Source organism: Bubalus kerabau, chromosome 15 (assembly GCF_029407905.1).
Source record: "Bubalus kerabau isolate K-KA32 ecotype Philippines breed swamp buffalo chromosome 15, PCC_UOA_SB_1v2, whole genome shotgun sequence".
Taxonomy (NCBI): Eukaryota; Metazoa; Chordata; class Mammalia; order Artiodactyla; family Bovidae; genus Bubalus; species Bubalus kerabau.
The window spans coordinates 75,656,682-75,675,783 of NC_073638.1; the positions used below are offsets into that span (position 1 = coordinate 75,656,682).

At 53.4% G+C, this 19,102-nt stretch overlaps 1 protein-coding gene across 2 annotated transcripts in view; it reads left to right on the plus strand.

Annotated features, from left to right (window-relative positions):
* TSPAN18 (tetraspanin 18) overlaps positions 1 to 19,102 on the plus strand; it is a 207,653-nt gene that overhangs the window by 161,882 nt on the left and 26,669 nt on the right. For both annotated transcript variants that reach the window (XM_055546937.1, XM_055546938.1), the window contains one exon: positions 17,010 to 17,078. The gene's annotated coding sequence lies outside the window, so the exon portion shown is untranslated. The remainder of the gene's footprint in view (positions 1 to 17,009; positions 17,079 to 19,102) is intronic.

Genomic DNA, 19,102 nt, shown 5'->3' on the forward strand with positions numbered 1-19,102 from the left:
AATAACTGAAAGAGAACTTTGTTGGAGATAAGTGTCAACAAGGAGATAGATGCTGACTGGTTGTTCTTGTTCAGTCACTCAGTCACGTGTGACTCTTTTCAACCCCGTGGACTGCAGCACGCCAGGCTTCCCTGTCCTTCACCATCTCCCGGAGTTTGCTTCTCACGTCCATTGAGTCGGTGATGGTGACTGGGGAGAGGTACTATTTTAGGTTGTTGGAGAACAGAGTTGGGAGTAGTCAGGGAAGATCTCCTTGCAGAATTTGATCAGAGACCTGAATGAAGTGAAGGAATACAACGTGTAGAATATTAGCAGGAGAGTCCCAGGCAGAAGGACCAGCAGGTGCAAAGGCCCTGAGGCAGATGTGTGCTTGCCATGTGGTAGAGACCGGGGTGACTGGAGCTGACTGGAGTGGGGTGAGGGAGGAGGAGGTAGCCTAAGATGAGCTTGGGGAGGGGGGCCTTGTAAGCTGTTGTGAGGATGTGATGGGGCTAAGTATTCAGTTCAGTTCAGTCGCTCAGTCGAGTCTGACTCTTTGCTAAGTATGGGGCTGCCCAAAAGGTTCATTCAAGTGTTTGGTGTAATGTTAAAAAAAAACCTGAACACACTTTTTGACTAACCCAATAAATGACCCGGGGGTAGAGGATTCCTTCACCAGTGCTGGTTGCTTCTCGTCCCCTGCGGTTAGTACTTGGAGGCCAGAATGGCAGGGGGAAGAATGAAGGTGTCCCTTTGTCCTCTGGAAACTCGGGGATGCATTGTCCCTGGGCAGGGATGCATGGCGGGCCCTCTGGTCTGGTGAGAGGTGATGACTCCTGCCTTAGATCTCTGCCTCTTCCCCAGGCCTCTGAGGCTCCATCTCTGTGGGATCCAAAGGCCACATACCCCCACCCGAAAAAAAATAACCAGGCCAACCCAAGGCACCCCAATGCTGTATGTGCCAGAAGTGCCCCCAAGGCGGCCATCGTGGTACAGCTTCATAAGCCTTGCCTTTCCTCCAAATGAACTCCGAGATGGATGGCATGAATGCCAGGGAGTGTGGCAGCCCGGCGGCCTCAGGTTCCAGGTCCCTTGGGCAGAGCTCTGGAAGCTGTTCTGTGCTGAGCATGTGGGTAATCAGAGACCCTTTCTCCCTGCCAGTGGCCCCGGAGCAGAGGCCCACAGCTTCTCTTCCTCCAAGGTCTGTGACCCTGGGGAAGGGATTCCATCCCCTCATCTGTAAATGAGGATACTAATAGTGATGTGAGGATCAAATGAGAGGGCAATTGAAGCGCATGGAACCTGGGAAGCAGTCATTCCCTGAGACCCTTTGGGAGTGGGGTGTCAGTCTGAGTGTCCCCTCTGAGACTCAGCAGCCAGCCACAGGCGACCTGGGAAGTGAACAGCGGAGGGTGAAAGACCAAGCTGAAGCCCAACCCGTAATGCTGAGGCTCTTCAGGACATGCTGTGTGACCGGGGGCAGGTCCGCAGAGCCATCATCTGTACCATGAAAAGGACGGACTCTAGGACCTCGGGGGCCCCCTCAAGGCTTGGCCTTCTCTAAGATGGGAAAGTGATGGAGTCCTCCGTGAGACCCCACCCACCAGGACACCATTCGTTCCCGTGTGAGGACAGCAGACGACAGGTCCCACATTTGCGCAGTGGCCCTTCAGGGACGGGCCTGCAGGCTGAAGGCGCTGGCCGTCAGTCTTTCTGCAGCTGGCCTGGGGCTGCTTCTATCACAGATGGGCAAGGGCGGCGTCAGGCCTTTGTTACAGGCCCAGACTCTGGAGTCAGCCCTGCTGCTTTCTCGCTGTGCATCCTCGAGCAAGTGGCTTAACCTCTCTGAGTCTCGGTTGTTCCAGCTGAAAACGGGATAATAAGAGGCATCTACATGGGACCGCAGAGGCCAGTGAGAACCGTGTCTGGTTCTTGCAGCTCTGTGGACGTGCAACACGTTCTTGTTATTCTTTCTCTCCTGGTGAACTGGTTCCACCGCTGAGGGCAGGGACCCTCCTCCCCAGACCCTGGCTTCTCAGACCCCTGCCACCCTCTGGACCTCTGCCACTGCCCCTGAGGGCCAGTCCCTTCCGGAAGCAGCTTGGCACATGTAACCTCATGATGGGGACAAAAACCTGGGAAGAAAGGATCTCTTTGGGCGCCACTGATGAAGTTGAACAAAGGACCCCCAAATCCATATTTTGGAGGGACACATGACCTAACAGGGTGTGAAGTGATTGAAACGCAGCAGAGAGAAAGCGCAGGTCTGGGCCTTAGAACTCACGCAGCGCAGCCCCAACCCTCTCCCTTCTCTCCCACTGCTCTCTAATCCTTCAGGGTCTTCATCCTAGTCTCCTCCTCCGTCAGCTAAGGATAGTCACAAGGCATCAGAAAGCTCCAGTGGGATGTTTGTGAACATCTGTGTTCTCCACCCGGCTCCAGGCAATGCGTGTGGGCCTTCCCTGAGGCCCCACTCTGTGCCAGGCCCTGTCCTAAGCACCTCCGTATTTCCTTCATCTCAATTCACCGGGAGGCACTGCTTGCCCCAGGGTGGAGCTCGGAGGTGGTTTATCCCCGCCCTGTTGCTTCACTCGGTTTATGGATCCAGGTTTTCCTTGCCTTCTCCTGGAACACTTACCTTGGAAAGTTCGATATGAGGCCTCCACAGAAGAACCCGCCTGACAACACGGGAGACATAAGAGACTCAAGTCTGATCCCTGAGTCAGGAAGATCCCCTGGAGGAGGGCATGGCAGCCCACTCCAGTATTCGCGCCTGGAGAATTCCATGGACAGAGGAGCCTAGCGGGCTATGGTCCATGGGCCACAAGAGTCAGACATGACTGAAGCAACTGTGCACTCACACACAGAAGATCCACTTCCCCACAGGGTTTCTCCTCCAATAACATTTACTGTTCAGAATTACACCCAGGAAGGGGCAATTGGTGGAGTAATGGCCTGAGACAAATGCAGAACCATCTCGCCAACACGTCCCTTAGCTCCCGGCATAGCCCTGCCGCCTACGTCTGCCTGGACGTGACCTGGGTCTGCACAGGTGGTCGGGGCCCTCGGGGCTCTGGAGTCACCTTCGAGGGGCTCAGAGGTGCCTGTTCAAGGTCACACGAGCACCTGGGGTAGGCTCAGAGGGCAGCCCAGGACGGCCTCTTCCTAAAGCCCGTTCTGCACCCCCGCCCCCTCCTCACCCCCACAGGGTCTCTAGGAAACCCCAGCTTGCCCCCTGAACTTGCTGGGTCTTCCTCTTTCTTAATTAGCGGGCGGCCAGGGGGAAATGAAACACCTGCCGCGTTCTTCCTTTTCCCAGCAAGGAGGCTCCCCAGGCCCCCGGCTCCCAGCAGGGCCCCGGCAGTCCTCGGGCTGCCTTGGGCAAGCAGGCTTGTGCACAACGGCTCACACGTGCAGAGCCTCTAAATTAAACGTGGCTGCCACCCGCTGGGGGTCACAGTCCCAGGCAGGGCTAGGGGATTTCTGTCTAGGCCCCCGAGGAGGTGGGCTTTAAGAGGAAAGGGATCTAGCCACCATCAGCAGGCAGCCTTCCACCCCTGCAGGAAGGGGTCACAGTGTCTGTGTGTGTGAGCACGCGCGTGCTCTCGTACATTCAGAGAGGGGAGAGAGCGCAGACAGAGCAGAGAAATGAGACTCGAGACGGAGAGACAGAGGAAAGCCCGGTACACAGAACCTTAGCCAGAGTGAGAGGGGACTGGTCCAGCCACAGAGCTAGCTGGTGGCTGTGAAATCCCAAACAGGATTTGATTTCAGAACCCTGGACTTTTGATCCTTACATCCACTGGAGCTGCGGACTTGCCTGAGACTGCGCCTGTCTCCATCTAAGCCCTGCCCCATCCTGCCCACATCTTCCTTTAGGGCTCCTAGGCACAGCTGGGATGATTTTTTATGGGGAGGAAAGAATGCAGATCTCTCTGCCTCCCGCCTCCTCCTCTTCTCAGGCTCCAGCCCGGATCTTCCCTTGATTCATTTCCTCTCAGGATCTTCTCAAGCCAGCCAGGACTCTTTGTCATGAGCCCTCTACTTCTCCGTTGCTTTCCCTCCATAACTTGAACTCCAAATACCCGTAGTCATTCCTCTAATGGGAAGGGGTTGTGGCCGTCCCTAAATCAGGCCAGATGACTAGAATCATTGCAGTTGCCCTGAGGAGACCGGGTGTCTCTAATATTTACTACCGAGTGAACGTAAGTGGGGCTGTGCGCCGGGTGGGTGTGAGGCTTGGCTGCAGCTTGGCTCCATCTCTGGTGACAAGTCCTGGTCCCTGGGCAGTTGGAGGAGCCTTCCATGGGATGAAGGATGCTCAGAGGAGGAGCGGGCAGCTTCACCAGCCTGCTTTCAGCACAGGAAGATTGCTGTCTCGGGAGGGAGCGTGTTGTTTGCCTCTGGGTGGAGGAGCTTGTTGGGATCACCCAACTGTGAGAGGCCCCCACCCCTATGCTGCATGCGGGCATCACTCAGGCAAGAGGGAGGTGAGCCAGGTGCCATGTGGTTCCCTCACTGACAGGCTCAGGTCCAAGGAAGCTCAGAGGCTGAGAGGAGAAGACAAAGTGAAAATGGTGGGACGCTGACAGCACCTGGCGTAGTTCGAGGAGCTGTGAAACCCACAGCCTACATCTGGGTTGCAGCCCAGCTTCAACAGGGACTGTGTCACCGCAGACAAGCTCCTTAACTTCTCTGGGCCACACTCGCCATAAAATAGTATAATCATCTCTGCTCTGCTTGCCTCGCTGGACGGCTGTGAGGGGTAAACAAGAACATAAATACAGGAGGACTTTGGGAGCTGTAAAGCAGGGTATTGATGGTAAAAGTTGCATTGTGATTAATGTAAAAGTGAAAGTGTTAGTCGCTCAGTCGTGTCCGACTCTTTCTGAGCCCATGGACTGTAGCCCGCCAGGCCCCTCTGTCCATGGAATTCTCCAGGCAAGAATACTGGAGTGGGTTGCCATTTCCTCCTCCAAGGATCTTCCCCAGGGATCAAACCTGGGTCTCTTGCATTGGCAGGCAGATTCCTAACCATCTAAAGCAGGAATTTGGTTAGATGTCAGGAGAACTTCCCTACTTAAGGGGGAGACATCAGAATGAGGTTATGGGATTTGTCCTCCTTCCTGAAGAGCTTTAAAAATAAGATCAGATCAGTTTGGCTATTTAAAATAGTCTTGAGGTTGGCAGAGGCATTGGCCAAATGATTTTGGATGTCTTTTCCCTTTCCTGACACTCTAGTTAATTCAATCAGGAGGAAAGTGATCCGAGTCCATCTGTGTGTGTGTGTGTGTGTGTGTGTGTGCCGGTGCTTGTGCCTGTGTGTGCACCCACATTTGTCCATGGGTCCGTGTCTTGTACTTTTGTCTTAGCATGCATCTGTGTGTCTCCAAGGCTGTGTCTACATTGTTGTCTGCGTGCCCATGTTTTATGTGTAGAGAAAGTGACTGAAGCCAAAAAACCTCAAGGTGACTCATCTTCATTGCTGAATGGTTGGAAATTTCCTCTTGCCATCCTATCCATCTTGTGGACAAAGCTCCAGGGTGAAAAGGCATTTTGAATTTGATTTTTATTTATTTGTTGTTGTTTTTGTTATACAGCGTTCTAAATTTGGGCTAAGAACTAGATGAAGGACACTGGCTCCGGAGTGTCCCACTGAGGCCGGAATAGAGGCTTCCCCACGTCCCTGTGATCTTGGGGTCTGACCTCCCCTCTCAAGCCCTCAGTTTCCACATCTGTACAATGGGGGCAATAACATCTCCCTCACAGGGCTGTCATGAAGGTTGAGCGCATTAGAGCCTGTACAGCCCTTAGCACAGTGCCCGGCCTGTAGAAAGCACTTTCAGTTCAGTTCAGTCACTCAGTCATGTCTGACTCTTCGCAACCCCAAGAATCGCAGCACGCCAGGCCTCCCTGTCCATCGCCAACTCCCGGAGTTCACTGAGACTCACGTCCATCGAGTCAGTGATGCCATCCAGCCATCTCATCCTCTGTCATCCCCTTCTCCTCCTGCCCCCAATCCCTCCCAGAATCAGGGTCTTTTCCAATGAGTCAACTCTTCACATCAGGTGGCCAAAGTACTGGAGTTTCAGCTTCAGCATCATTCCCTCCAAAGAAATCCCAGGGCTGATCTCCTTCAGAATGGACTGGTTGGATCTCCTTGCAGTCCAAGGGACTCTCAAGAGTCTTCTCCAACACCACAGTTCAAAAGCATCAATTCTTTGGCACTCAGCCTTCTTCACAGTCCAACTCTCACATCCATACATGACCACTGGAAAAACCATAGCCTTGACTAGACGAACCTTTGTTGGCAAAGCGATGTCTCTGCTTTTCAATATGCTATCTAGGTTGGTCATAACTTTCCTTCCAAGGAGTAAGCGTCTTTTAATTTCATGGCTGCAGTCACCATCTGCAGTGATTTTGGAGCCCCCAAAAATAAAGTCTGACACTGTTTCCACTGTTTCCCCATCTATTTCCCATGAAGTGATAGGACCAGATGCCATGATCTTCGTTTTCTGAATGTTGAGCTGTAAGCCAACATTTTCACTGTCTTCTTTCACTTTCATCAAGAGGCTCTTTAGTTCCTCTTCGCTTTCTGCCATAAGGGTGGTGTCATCTGCATATCTGAGGTTATTGATATTTCTCCCGGCAATCTTGATTCCAGCTTGTGTTTCTTCTAGTCCAGCGTTTCTCATGATGTACTCTGCATATAAGTTAAATAAGCAGGGTGACAATATACAGCCTTGACGTACTCCTTTTCCTATTTGGAACCAGTCTGTTGTTCTATGTCCAGTTCTAACTGTTGCTTCCTGACCTGCATATAGATTTCTCAAGAGGCAGGTCAGGTGGTCTGGTATTCCCATCTCCTTCAGAATTTTCCACAGTTTATTGTGATCCACACAGTCAAAGGCTTTGGCATACTCAATAAAGCAGAAATAGATGTTTTTCTGGAACTCTCTTGCTTTTTCGATGATCCAGCGGATGTTGGCAATTTGATCTCTGGTTCCTCTGCCTTTTCTAAAACCAGCTTGAACATCAGGAAGTTCACGGTTCACGTATTGCTGAAGCCTGGCTTGGAGAATTTTGAGCATTACTTTACTAGCCTGTGAGATGAGTGCAATTGTGCGGTAGTTTGAGCATTCTTTGGCATTGCCTTTCTTAACTGTTACAGGCATTAGCTTTCAGCAGGATTTCCAGCCTGCCTCCCGATAGATGTAGCAGAAAGAGCACTGGCTGTGGAGCCACCTGGCCTTGGGTTCCAGTGTGCCTCTCGGGGCAGCTGTGTGGCCTTGGGTGAGTCACTTCACCTCTTTGATCCCCATTCTCACTTGTAAGTTGGGACCAATAGCATGCCTGCCTCATAGGATTATAGTGACCTCAAAGGAGAGAGCGTAAGACTAGCAGAGCGTCCGCTGCACTGCGGCACTTAAGAAAAAAATCCACCTGTGACAGAGAGCGTCCCCTCCCCTTCCATCACCTGCTCCCCTCCCCCTGCTTGCAGCAGAATTCTGTGCCTGGGCTTCTGTCTTATCCTGCCAGACACTTCAGTTCAGTTCAGTCGCTCAGTCATGTCTGACTCTCTGAGACCCCATGGACTGCAGCACACCAGGCCTCCCTGTCCATCACCCACCCCCGGAGCTTGCTCAAACTCATGCCCATCGAGTCGGTGATGCCATCCAACCATCTCATCCTCTGTCGACCCCTTCTCCTCCTGCCTCCCATCTTTCCAAGCATCAGGGTCTTTTCAAAGACCCCTGTGGTGGGGGTGCTGTTCTGGCAGGAGCTGCCAGGGCTCCCCCACCCCCTTACCCCAGCTCAGACCTGTGCCCTTTCCCGCCCAGTTCCCAGGACCCTTTAATACCCGAGGAGCCATTAAATATTTAAATCCGGGCTGTGTGGCAGCCAGGTTGCCCCAGCAACAGTCCTGCATATTTTGGGATGGATTACCAAGTCTTTCAAAGGGTCTCCTGCTGCTCTGGCCCAAAGGGGGATGAAATGTGGGAAGAGAGAACTGTCAGAGGGAGGGCGGGCTGGGGGCTCTGGAGCCCCACTGAGACTTACAGAGACCGTCATCGTGGGAATCAGCCAGAGGACTGGAGGGTCAGAGACAGGGCAGGATTCTCCCTGGTTTTCCAGAGTCTGGACTTGAATCCAGGCCTCACGCCTGCCAGCGTGTTCTCTTTACTTGTTTCCACCTTGTGGGTGTGTTGTCTGGATTGGGGTCTGCACCCCAGTTCCGCCCTCTCCAGTTAGACCACCGTGGGAAGCTTACCTTCTCCGGGTCTGCATGTACTCCTGGGGATAATTCACTCATTTCAGAAGATGTTTGAACATTGTTCAGCACGGCTTCTGCCCACGTGAAGCAGGAACAGTTATTATACTGATGATATTCCATCCCGGGGCTTCCCTGGTGGCTCAGCGGTAAAGAGTCTGCCTGCCAATGCAGGAGAAGCAGGTTCAATCCCTGGGTCGGGAAGATCCCCTGGAGGAGGAAATGGCAACCCACTCCAGTATTCTTACCTGGGAAATCTTATGGACAGAGGAGCCTGGCAAGGTACGGTCCATGGAGTCGCAAAGAATTGGATACTACTTAGCGACTGAACATCAACCACCCCTGTTTGTGCTAAGGGGACTCCGAGAAAGTGGGAGACACAGCCCCGGCCACCAAAGGGTCATACCTGATGGGAAGGTCTGCCAGCGATGGTAAATTCTGAGGACGTGTTCAGTGCTCCCTGTCCCCTCCAATCCCAGTGTGAGTCTACCTGGGAGTTGCCTGGGATGGGTTTTGAGACCGGGCCCCCAGCATACAGCAGGGAGCACCCAGGCTGGGAGCCTGGGCTGTGCCGTCCAGCCGTGACTCTGTTGTGTCCCCTTGCGATCTGGATGCCAGTCTCCTCGGCTGTGGGATGAGGGTGACTCTGAGTCACTTTCCAGGGCAGCCCCCTTTCCAGCTGGCATGGAGGCACCAGCCACCCATAAAATGGCCCATTCCCCACCCCACCTCATCCCGTGATGCCCCTTTAGGAAAGTGAGCCCGAGAGGATGAGGCCAGCCCTGCAAGTTCCTTGTGACCTCCACATGGCCTCTGCTCTCTAGTCTTCAAAGCGCCTCCTTTCCTGTATTTTCTCCCCTCTTAAACCCCACTGCTGCCTCCCATCTCAGCCCCAGGCTCTCTCCAAAGGCAGGAAGATTTCCAGAGAATTAACATCTCCACTCCAGACGCTTCAGACACGTGCTGGCTCGTCCCAGTCAGAGGCCAGTGGTGCGGAATCATTGTCCGCTTCTCCGTGAAGGGGAGGGGGCAAGTAGGAGGCCCAGAGGAGGCCAGGAGCCACGTGCTGGATGCTGGGTTATGTCGGGGAACCTGGGCTGCGGCTGCCCACGGTAATGGAGGAGGGATGCTGGGCACTGAACGGCAGCCCCCCGCCTCTGCCCTGCCCCTGCAGCCCCACCTGCTCCTGCTGTAAACTCGCTGCCCCTCTGCTGGGGGCAGGGGCTGAGGGGAGAGGGCATCCTCAGTCTGGGGGGGAGGGGGGGAGGGGCGCGGGGGGGATGGAGATCAGCAGTAACAAACTGGATTAATGAGCTACAGACAGGGAGGGCGTCACTGCCAGGGATGATCTATGTCTAAGACGGCCATTGGCTGGTTGCACCGATACCCTTCTAGATTTGGGAAGCATGATTTTCAGCCGGCCTGGGGCCCCAGCCTCCCAGATAGAGCTGAGGGGGGAGGAGGGACTCTCACCTTGAGGTCTTTGAACCTGACAGTGTAGACGCCCCCAGGATGGATCCAAAGGAAAGGCCTAGGGGTAGGCCCTCCTGGAAAACGCAGAATCCAAATCTCAGGGCTGGAGCCTGGAAGTTCGAGGGCTTATTAACAAATTCCCCAGGGGCTTCTCAGACAGGCTGGCTCCCTGGCCGCCCCTTCCACCCCAGCTGGCTGGGTCTGCTCCCAGCGGGAAGGCGGCCACATTCAGCTACGGTCAGTTTAGGATTCTGATTCTTCCATCCCACCCCCTGCCTCTGCCCTGCCCCTGTGGTCCCACCTGCTCCTGCTGTAAACTCGCTGCCCCTCTGCTGGCGGCAGGGGCTGAGGGGAGAGGGCAGCCTCTGTCTGGGGGGGATGGAGATCAGAAGTAACAAACTGGATTAATGAGCTACAGGCGGGGAGGGCATCACCGTCAGGGATGATCTACGTCTAAGGCAGGACTTCCCGTCCCAGGGTCCACAGATCACATGGAACTCGAGAAACTGGCGAGCTTGGGGAAACATTATCTCTTTACTTTCACTAACATTTACCTGACATTGAGCATATCCTCTTACTATTGTTTTGTCGTTCAGTCGCTCAGTCGTGTCCAACTCTTCTCGACCCCGTGGACTGCAGCACACCAGGCTTCCCTGTCCTTCACCATCTCCCGGAGTTTGCTCAAACTCAGGTCCATTGAGTCAGTGACACCATCCGACCATCTCGTCCTCTGTGAGCTCAGGCAACAAGCAGTAGTATTATTAGCTGTACTCGTAATATTGCCATCAATAGGTGGAAGCAGATATTTTCATATCGCCCCTGAACTGTTGCAGATCTTTTGAAATTACAATACCTGTCAAACTTATCACTAGGTCTTGGATTTAATGAGTTAATAAAGAAGTATTTGCGTATTACAAACATTTTGAAAATATTTTGATAACATTATTTAATATAATTGGCTTAATTCCATGTATCTTATTTTATGCAGGGGTGGAGGGAAAGAGCTTAACTTTAGGATCAGGCCAGGGGAATCCCTAAGGCAGGCTGCTCACTGTCCCTGAGCCCAGTTCAATCACAGGTCAGTGGGGGAGCAGACCCACCGCCTAGGACTCTTGTGAGGATCTGCATGCTGTTAGTTCAAGGCCAGATATACAGTAAGAGTTAACTAGATGCAGGCTCTGGGTAGCACAAAGCTTAATACAAGCTTCCAGGAGGTGCCCTGGAGAATACGGGGACTCAAGGAGGGGAAGCAGAGGTGTTACCAGAAGCCACACGTGAGCCAGGCCGGGCAGGGAGAACCCACGTGGGGAAGATCGTTGCCAGAGTCTGGGGACACAGTGACACTTCCCAGCACCTCGTCCCACAGGGCTGTGGGTTACTCCAAAGACCTGTAGTGCTCACTAAACGGAGAATGAATGAGAGACAGTCTACATGAATGAAATGCTACCACAAGAATAATGTTTGTCTGGGAGGAAGTTTGTTCTTTGCCCATCCCGCAGGCCCTGGGGTAGATGCTCTCTGAATTCCACGGAAGCAGCCAGGCTGCCTACCCGCCTTTGGTGGAGGGTGCAGAGCCTTCCCAGAGGCCTTTGCAGGGAGTTGTCCCAAGTGCAAAGACAGGAAGATGGAGCCATGGCCCCGTCCCAGGAACTGTCAGAGATGAGCGCCTTCTGTGGTTCTGAGTCCAGGTCAGGTCCGAGGGGCAGGAGACAAGGATTGTAGCAAGGGCCACTCTGGGGACCAACCGCCCAGAGTCCCCGGGCCATGCCTCTGAAGGATGACCAGGGCAGAAGGATGGGGATCCTGCTTTGTGGCCCCAGAAATTTCCCCAACCTCAGGCCAGGGGTTTCATCTCTGCAGGCCTCAGTTTCCTCTTCTATAAAGCAGGAGTGCCTATCTCCCGGGTGATTGAGAAATAGTGTGTGTAAAATGCTCTCCGAAGTCAAAATAAATTAAGATGTTAGTCTCAGGAGGCTGCCTTGAATGATGGAAAGAGTGTGTGTGCTGCTAAGTCTCTTTAGCGGTGTCTGACTCTTTGCGACCCCATGGACTGCAGCCTGCCAGGCTCCTCTGTCCATGGGATTCTCCAGGCAAGAACACTAGAGTGGGTAGCCATTTCCTTCTCCAGGGGATCTTCCCAACCCAGGGATCAAACCCGCATCTCTTAAATTTCTTGCATCAGCAGGTGGCTTCTTTACCACTAGCCCCATGTGGGCAGAGCAGGGGGCTTAAAATCAGGAGTTCCTAGTTCTTGCCCTGCTGTGTGACTTTGGACCAGACCCTGCCCCTCTCTGGGCCTCAACATGCCCCGGGTGTGAAAAGAGAGAATTGGAGTCACTAAGTCTTCCTTCTCTGAAGATCCTCCGAAGGCAGAGCAGAGGGCTCGTGGCAGGAACACAGAGTGCCCAGAGCTGGTTCAGCTCCCAGATCAGAGACTGTGCTCTCCAAGACGCTGCAGCCAGTCTGCTTCCTCGACATTCAAGAGTCAGTGAGTGCAGGGCCGGGGAAGGCTGTCACTCAGGATCTGCTACATCCACCACAGGCTCTGCCTTCAGGAGCCTAATTAGATGTTACCCCCCATCAGCTGTGTCCATGACCCCACGTCTGTGCCATTCACCAAGTACGCCAGGATTTGGGGCCAATTGCTTATGAGACCGTCTGTCTAGAGATGAAGCACAGCAAACACCACCAGAAAGCAAATAAATTCCTCCCACTTCGGCTTGGAACCTGATGACAAGCATCATCGTTATTCCAGCAAGTCTCAGCCCCAAGTCATTACTTTTTTTTTTTCTTTTTTGGCCAGACCGCTCAGCACATGGGCTCTCGTTCTGTAACCAGGGATCAAACCCGTGGCCCGAAGGGTGGAGTCTTAACCATTGGACTGCCAGGGAAATACTGCCTTGCTTTTTTTTTTTTTTTTCCCTAAGCCTGAGTCCCAGGTCCTGAAGAAGGAACACAGGGGTCCTAGAGTCGGGCAGACTTGAGTCAGTTCTGGCTCTAAGGGTTTTCAAGCCCCTTGGGGCCTTAGTTTCCTCTTCTGTAAAAGGGAACAATGGCAATTCATCTAATTTGCAGATCTCTTTGGAGGATCAAGTAAGGTCACTCATAGGTAAATGCCCAGGATGCAATGCCCAGCAGCATCACTGAGGCTCAAAAATGTTGGTCCCTGCCAACAAAAACGTGTGTGCTCCCCACACACAGGGCCCCCAGGCTTCCAGGCTGCCCTGTCGCACCTCCTGTCACCCCTAAGGCAGTCAGTCAATGCTAGTTTCCCTTCCTGCCCGGCATGCTCGTGGTCCCTGTGGCTGTTAACAGTTCTGAGTAGCAGGTTATTAATTCTCAGGAGACTCGAGTCCTTGCAGGAGGGAAGCTGCTGGCCTCTGTGTCTTGGACCCAGCCCAGTGCTGGCATAAACACACAGGAAGGAAGGAACGCTAAAGTGCTTTTACCGACACTATCTCTTTGAATCCACGCACTGAGCCTGGGAGTTAGGTGTGAGAATGCCCGTCTCAAAGGTGAAGCCATCCATGGAGGCTCAGGTGATGAGGAGGCTGGCCCAGGACTCCCAGCTTGCTGGAGTCAAGGGCACTGGTTGAGACCCAGGTGAGGCTGTTCCCCTGGGACTCCCAGAGGCTCCGCCCGGCACCACAGGCCCTCACCTGGCAGGAGCGAAAACAAGACGTTTCTTGGCTCCCACCAGCCCAAAGCAGACCTACCTTTGCTTCCTCCGATGGGGGTTTTGCCCTGTCTGTCCACGTGCTTTCTTTTCCCTCTCTCCAGAAAGCACGCCCGGGGGGGGTAGAGGCAGTGAAAATAAAAGGAGTGATTTATGAACTGAGCTGTTCTTCTTCATCAAAGAACCGCTCCTGGGCCTGCTCCGTGCAGATGGAACTGAGTGGCCGTCTCGGGGCAGTGGGAGAGGGAAGATGAATAAAGCTGTCTGGCCCAGGCTGGCGCCTGCAGAGGAGAACGCAGCAGCGCTGCCTGACCTCGCCCACGTCTGCCCCTCTCTGGGCCTCGGGGCTCCCATCTGTCACGGGATGGCAGGACGGGGTCATCCCCCAGAGGCCTGCAGCTGGCACGGGGGAGGATGCTAGCCGGTCCCTGGGACGCGCTCGCCTGGTTGCCTGACTCTGGGCTGACAGCACTGGGCCAGAAACTTTAGAGACTGAGGCATCGCACTCCTCCTTGCTGGCAAGCCAAGTCCATGGACCTTATCGGAAGCTCTGGTTTGGAGTCTAGCAGACTTAGGCTTGACTCATAGCCAAGTCTTACTAAACATGTGATTAAAATTCCAGGCCAGTTAATTATATCCTCTGAGCCTCAGTTTCCTCATCTGTAAAATGGGTTAACAATGATACCCACCTCCTATATGAAGATTGAATAAAAGAATGTGGGAGAAATGCTTAGCAGAGTCTGATACATGGTAAATGCTTAATACTACCAGTTATTATGAGGTTCAGTTATCACAAAATTGGAGCAACAAATTTGACTTTGGGGCCACTAAAAGGAAAGATATATATATATATATATATATATATCCCTCCTGACCAAGCCAGATGTCCACGGTCTGCCCCACACTCACCCCCATGGATAACTGGCGAACATGGTCTGGGCATCCACCTAGTTCCAATATATGAGGATGCTGATAATACTATCTCCTCCTGGGAGCAGTCCTTTGCAGTTCTCCAAGTGTTTTCACATCATATCGCTTCATTTTCGTGTGCCTCACAGCACAAATTCTTACAATCCCCTCCGGCTTCAAAGTTGAGAATCACAGTTTTCAGAGGAGAACCCAGCATCTCAGGGAGGGCAGTGCCTTTCCGAAGGCCTCCAGGGAGCTGGCCGAGGCAGGGGCCGTCCCAGGCTATGCAGAGGCAGCGGTGACGGCTGAGCGGGGCGGGCCTCTCCCAGGCCATCCTTTCCCCTTAGAGCAGATCTCCGCTGTGTCAGAAAACAGCTGGGGAGGGGGCATCCTGGCAAAAAGGAGGGCAGGAGATGTCAGAGATGCATGCGGAGTTCAACACCCCCTCCCTGCCCCTGGGGTGGGGGGTGCCTTCTGCATCACCCAGGCCTTCATCCCAGCCTCAGTGTCCAGAGGAAGGTGGGTCACATCGCACCCAGGACAACCACCAGCCTGAGATGCTGGGCAGAAAACGGTGATATTGGCGCACAGGCTGGGATGGGGCAGGGGAAGGACAGGGGTAAGAGAAAACTATGATCCCCACCTGCTTCCCTGAGCCCTGAGGTCAGGCGTGGGATGCAACCCCTGAACTAGACTTTAGAGCTCCCCTTCTTAAGGCTGCAGAAACCTGAGTTTTAAGGGGAACTGAAATTGGCTTCATCTTGCCCAGTAAGCCACCCTGGGACAGAGTTCCAGCCCAAACGTCCTTGGCCCCTGCCTAGACCCGGGGGTTTCTCACCGCAGATGCCCACCTGGGTAGCAGGCTCCTGCCTGGTAGTGACAATGTCCTCCCTTCCCCACACCCCCAGGGCCAATTTCAGGGGACCCCTCACTGCTCAGATGGGGCTGGGCTTCTGGCCTCTTCCCCACTCCTGCCCCTAATACAGCTTTTCTAACATCTTGCCTGGAGTTTCTAGGAGAAAGAGCCTAGAAATCTCAGGCAGATACTCAGCTTTGCCACTTAAATTTCTAAGGCTCAACTTCCTTCTATAAAATGGGGCAATAGTCCACCTTCCAAGGCCATCATGAGGACTCACCATAATCACATGGGTGGATGTACAGCCCTGTCCACGAAGGCTAGTTTTGATTCTGATTCCTGGGTGTGGATCCCTGGTCTGTAACTTACTAGCTGTGTGATGCTGGACAAGTCGCTTCCTTCTCCAGGTCTCAGTTTCCATTGTAAAATGAGGGCGATGGTAAGATATCTACTTCCTAGGCTTGTTCTTGGCATCTAATGCGCTCATGCATGTAACCGTGTAGCCCAAAGCCATACAGCAGATACCAAGGAAGGTGGCTGAAGAACTTTCCACACGTTTATGTTTAGGGCAGAGTACCAGCTCCCAGGGCCTCCGAGAGCTCCAAGAGGGAGGCCCCTTTTCCTGCCTTCCTTCCCATCTGCCTATCCCCACCTCTACACTCTCTCCCAACCTACTCCCCTGCACCATCCCCTTCCCAACTAAAGGCTCCCCAACTGCCCCCAGTGGAGTTACCCCGGGGGAGTTTGTCCTCCTTCCTGTGGTCCCCAGCCCTATTGTCAGCCCTTCCCTTGCCCCCTCCAATCTCCTACCCCGACCACCACCCAAGTGTGAGTTCATGCTTATTTGCATCTCTATTCCCTAACACAGCACCCAGCACAGAGTAGATGGGTGGATGGATGGAGGGAGGGATAAATGGAAGGAGAGAGGAAGGGATGTGTTGTGTTGGCCAAAAAGTTCATCCAGGTTTTTCCATAACATCTTATGGCCAACCTAGTATATGGATGGATGGATGGATGGATGGACAGAGAGGAATCCTTTGTCCACAGCCCAACCCCCGCCACCACTGATGAGACTGGAAAGGAATCTGAACTGGTACCCGAAGCCCAGAAATCCCCGCTTCCTGCCCATGGGGATGCCCGTGCAGCCCAAGCACCCCAGGCCTTGATTTTCCCTGGCAGTGTCCTCCAGCCCAGTGTTTGAGCAAGAGCAGCTGTGGAATTCCCCACACGTGTGATCGGCCAGGCGTCTCCGTATGGGCCCCCGTGACTGCTGAAACCACACCCTCATTTCCACTGCTGGGAGCTGGCAAGCTAAAGGAGCCTTCTGGCAAATCCTTAGGCAAAGCTAAGGAACCCTTTCCAGCATCAAATTTCTCTCCCCCTGGGAGTCAGGGTTTCTGGGGAGGGTGTTTGATTTACAGGGCCTGGCTGGCTCTCTCTCTCTCTGCTGGGGCATCACTGCAGACGCCCAGGGAGCAGCCAGGTGGCATCCCAGGGTATGGGCCCCCCGCCCTCCTCCCGTTCATCCACCGCATGCAGCAGTGTGTCAGCAGGGATGAAGCCTATGCTAGAAACCGCGAGTCTCTTGGAGATGAGGTTCCCCTCGCAGCCCCAACGAGGGCACCCGGCAGCTGCCATGCGGGCAGAAGGCGGGCACAGTGTGCGGGGCCTCCCCAGCTGCAGGGCCCCAGGTGCCGAGAGCTTTTCATCAGCACTAATGGGCCCAGATCAGCAAGGCACTTGCCCTGAATGTGTGTGTCCGAAGGGCGGGCAGGTGTTCATGTGCAGCTTCTCGAAAGTGGATGCTCCTTATTTCTAGAGTAATTGAGTATTTTCTCTTACAGGACAAGCTGGACCAATAAGGGAGACTGACCAGGAGACGCTGTCCTGCTGACGTCAGAAGAACTGTCCAGGTGACGAGTCAGTAACTGCTCCCCGTGCCCTCTCCCTGCACCTGCTGTATCCCTGACTCCACCCCGTCTCCCCATAAGCTGTCAGTCTGCCCTTTCCTGAACCTCTTCCTGCCGTCTCTCGTTCCCCATACCTCACCTTGTCTTTCTCCATCTTCCCCTCTCTTCCTGGCTTTGCCGATCTCTCTGATTTACTGAGTCTCTATTGTTCTTTCTGTCTGTTTTCTCTTTCCCCACTCTCCATTCATTCCTTCACCCAGAGAAATTGAGGACTTACACGTGCCAGACACTGCTCTGGACGCTGGGAACATTCTAATACGGGCAGGTGTGTGCCACCAAAAGAAATAAGTAAAATGGAGAATAGCCACAGGCACTGGCCTAGGCTTTAAGAAACGGGTCTCCAGGCCCAGACCCCTCACTAATTGGTTTTGTAACTTGGCTACACCTCCTTTCCCTTTTGCAGTCTGTTTTCCCATTTCCACGGTGACGTAAGTTATGCAAGGGCTGGACTCTAAACCAGTTATTACACAGACAGAAGTGTCACATTATAGTTCTACGTTTGGCTTTGTCATACATGAAACAGCCAGTTGCATGAGCCGGGAAGCCTCAGTGTCCCGGAGCAGGGGACGCTGTGACAGGCACAAGAGCCTTGAGACTATGAGACCCATGGCAGCAAGTCCACAGCTCCCACTCAGGCTCACCCGGGAGCAGGCACCCTCGTGGAAGGGCAGCCAGGTCCACAGCACCTCAACTGCCTTCCCAGCACCTGTGAGATTTGAGTTCATGAATGGTGCAGTGGTAAAGAATCCGCCTACCAATGCAGGAGACCAATGCAGGAGATGGGAGTAGGAAATGGCAACCCTCCCAGGGACAGAGAAGCCTGGTGGCAAAGGGTCAGACATGACTGAGCGAATAAGCACACAGTGCAGGAGACGTGAGAGATGCAGGCTCGATCCCTGGGTCAGGACGTTCCCCTGGAGAAGGCAATAGCAACCCACACCAGAATTCTTGCCTGGAAAATTCCATGGACAGAGGAGCCTGGTGGGCTACAGTCCATGGGGTCGCGAAGAGTTGGACACGACCGAATAACTGATCACGCACGCACAAGGTCAAGTTTGCCTGTGATACAGACTCTTGCATTTCATGTTTCTGGGCCCCAAGTTTTAAAGGACTTTTTTGGCCAAACAGCACTGCCTTTACCAAGTCATCATTTACCAAGTATGTTTCTTCTTAACTGTGGCCTCCTATGTACCTGGTACATAGGACTTCTGAACAACCCGAGAAATAGGGTTCCCAGCCTGGGTGGTTGAATTGCTCCAAAACCAAAGACACTTGCCCCATGAGTTAGCTGGTGCTGAGGGGATGATTTCTGAGATGTTACCTAAAATCCTGAAAATGGCTCTAGGAGATTGCTAGCCTAGAGGAACCCAGTGTGAGAACCACAAGAGACACGGGTTCAATCCCTGGGTCAGGAAGATTGCCTGGCATATAAAATGACCACCCGCTGCAGTATTTTTGCCTGGGAAATCTCATGGACAGAGGAGCCTGGCAGGCCAAAGTCCATGGGGTCGCAAAAGAGTTGGACATGACTGAGTACTTGGGCAGAGGAGGTGTGAAGACAGGCCTGAATTTGGGAGAAAAATGGATGAATGTGGCAAGGGGATTAGCATTCACTGAAAACTAGGATTAAGAGCTGTGGTTCCAGGGACTTTCCTGGTCATCCAGTAACTGGGACTTCATGTTCCCAATGCAGGGGGCCCAGGTTCAATCCCCGGTCAGGGAACTAGATTCCACACACCACAGCTGAGAGTCTGCATGCCGAGACTAAAAGATACCACGTGCTGCAACTAGAACCTGGCACAGCCAAATAAATAAAAATTAACTTTAATTAAAAAAAAAAAAAGAGTTGTGGTTCTAGATTAAGACAGACCTGGTTCAAACCCTGGCTCAGGCGTGTCCATGCTGTGCGACCTTAGACAAGTGACTCCTCCGAGGCTTAATTCCCTCACCTGAAGCAAGGGCAATGA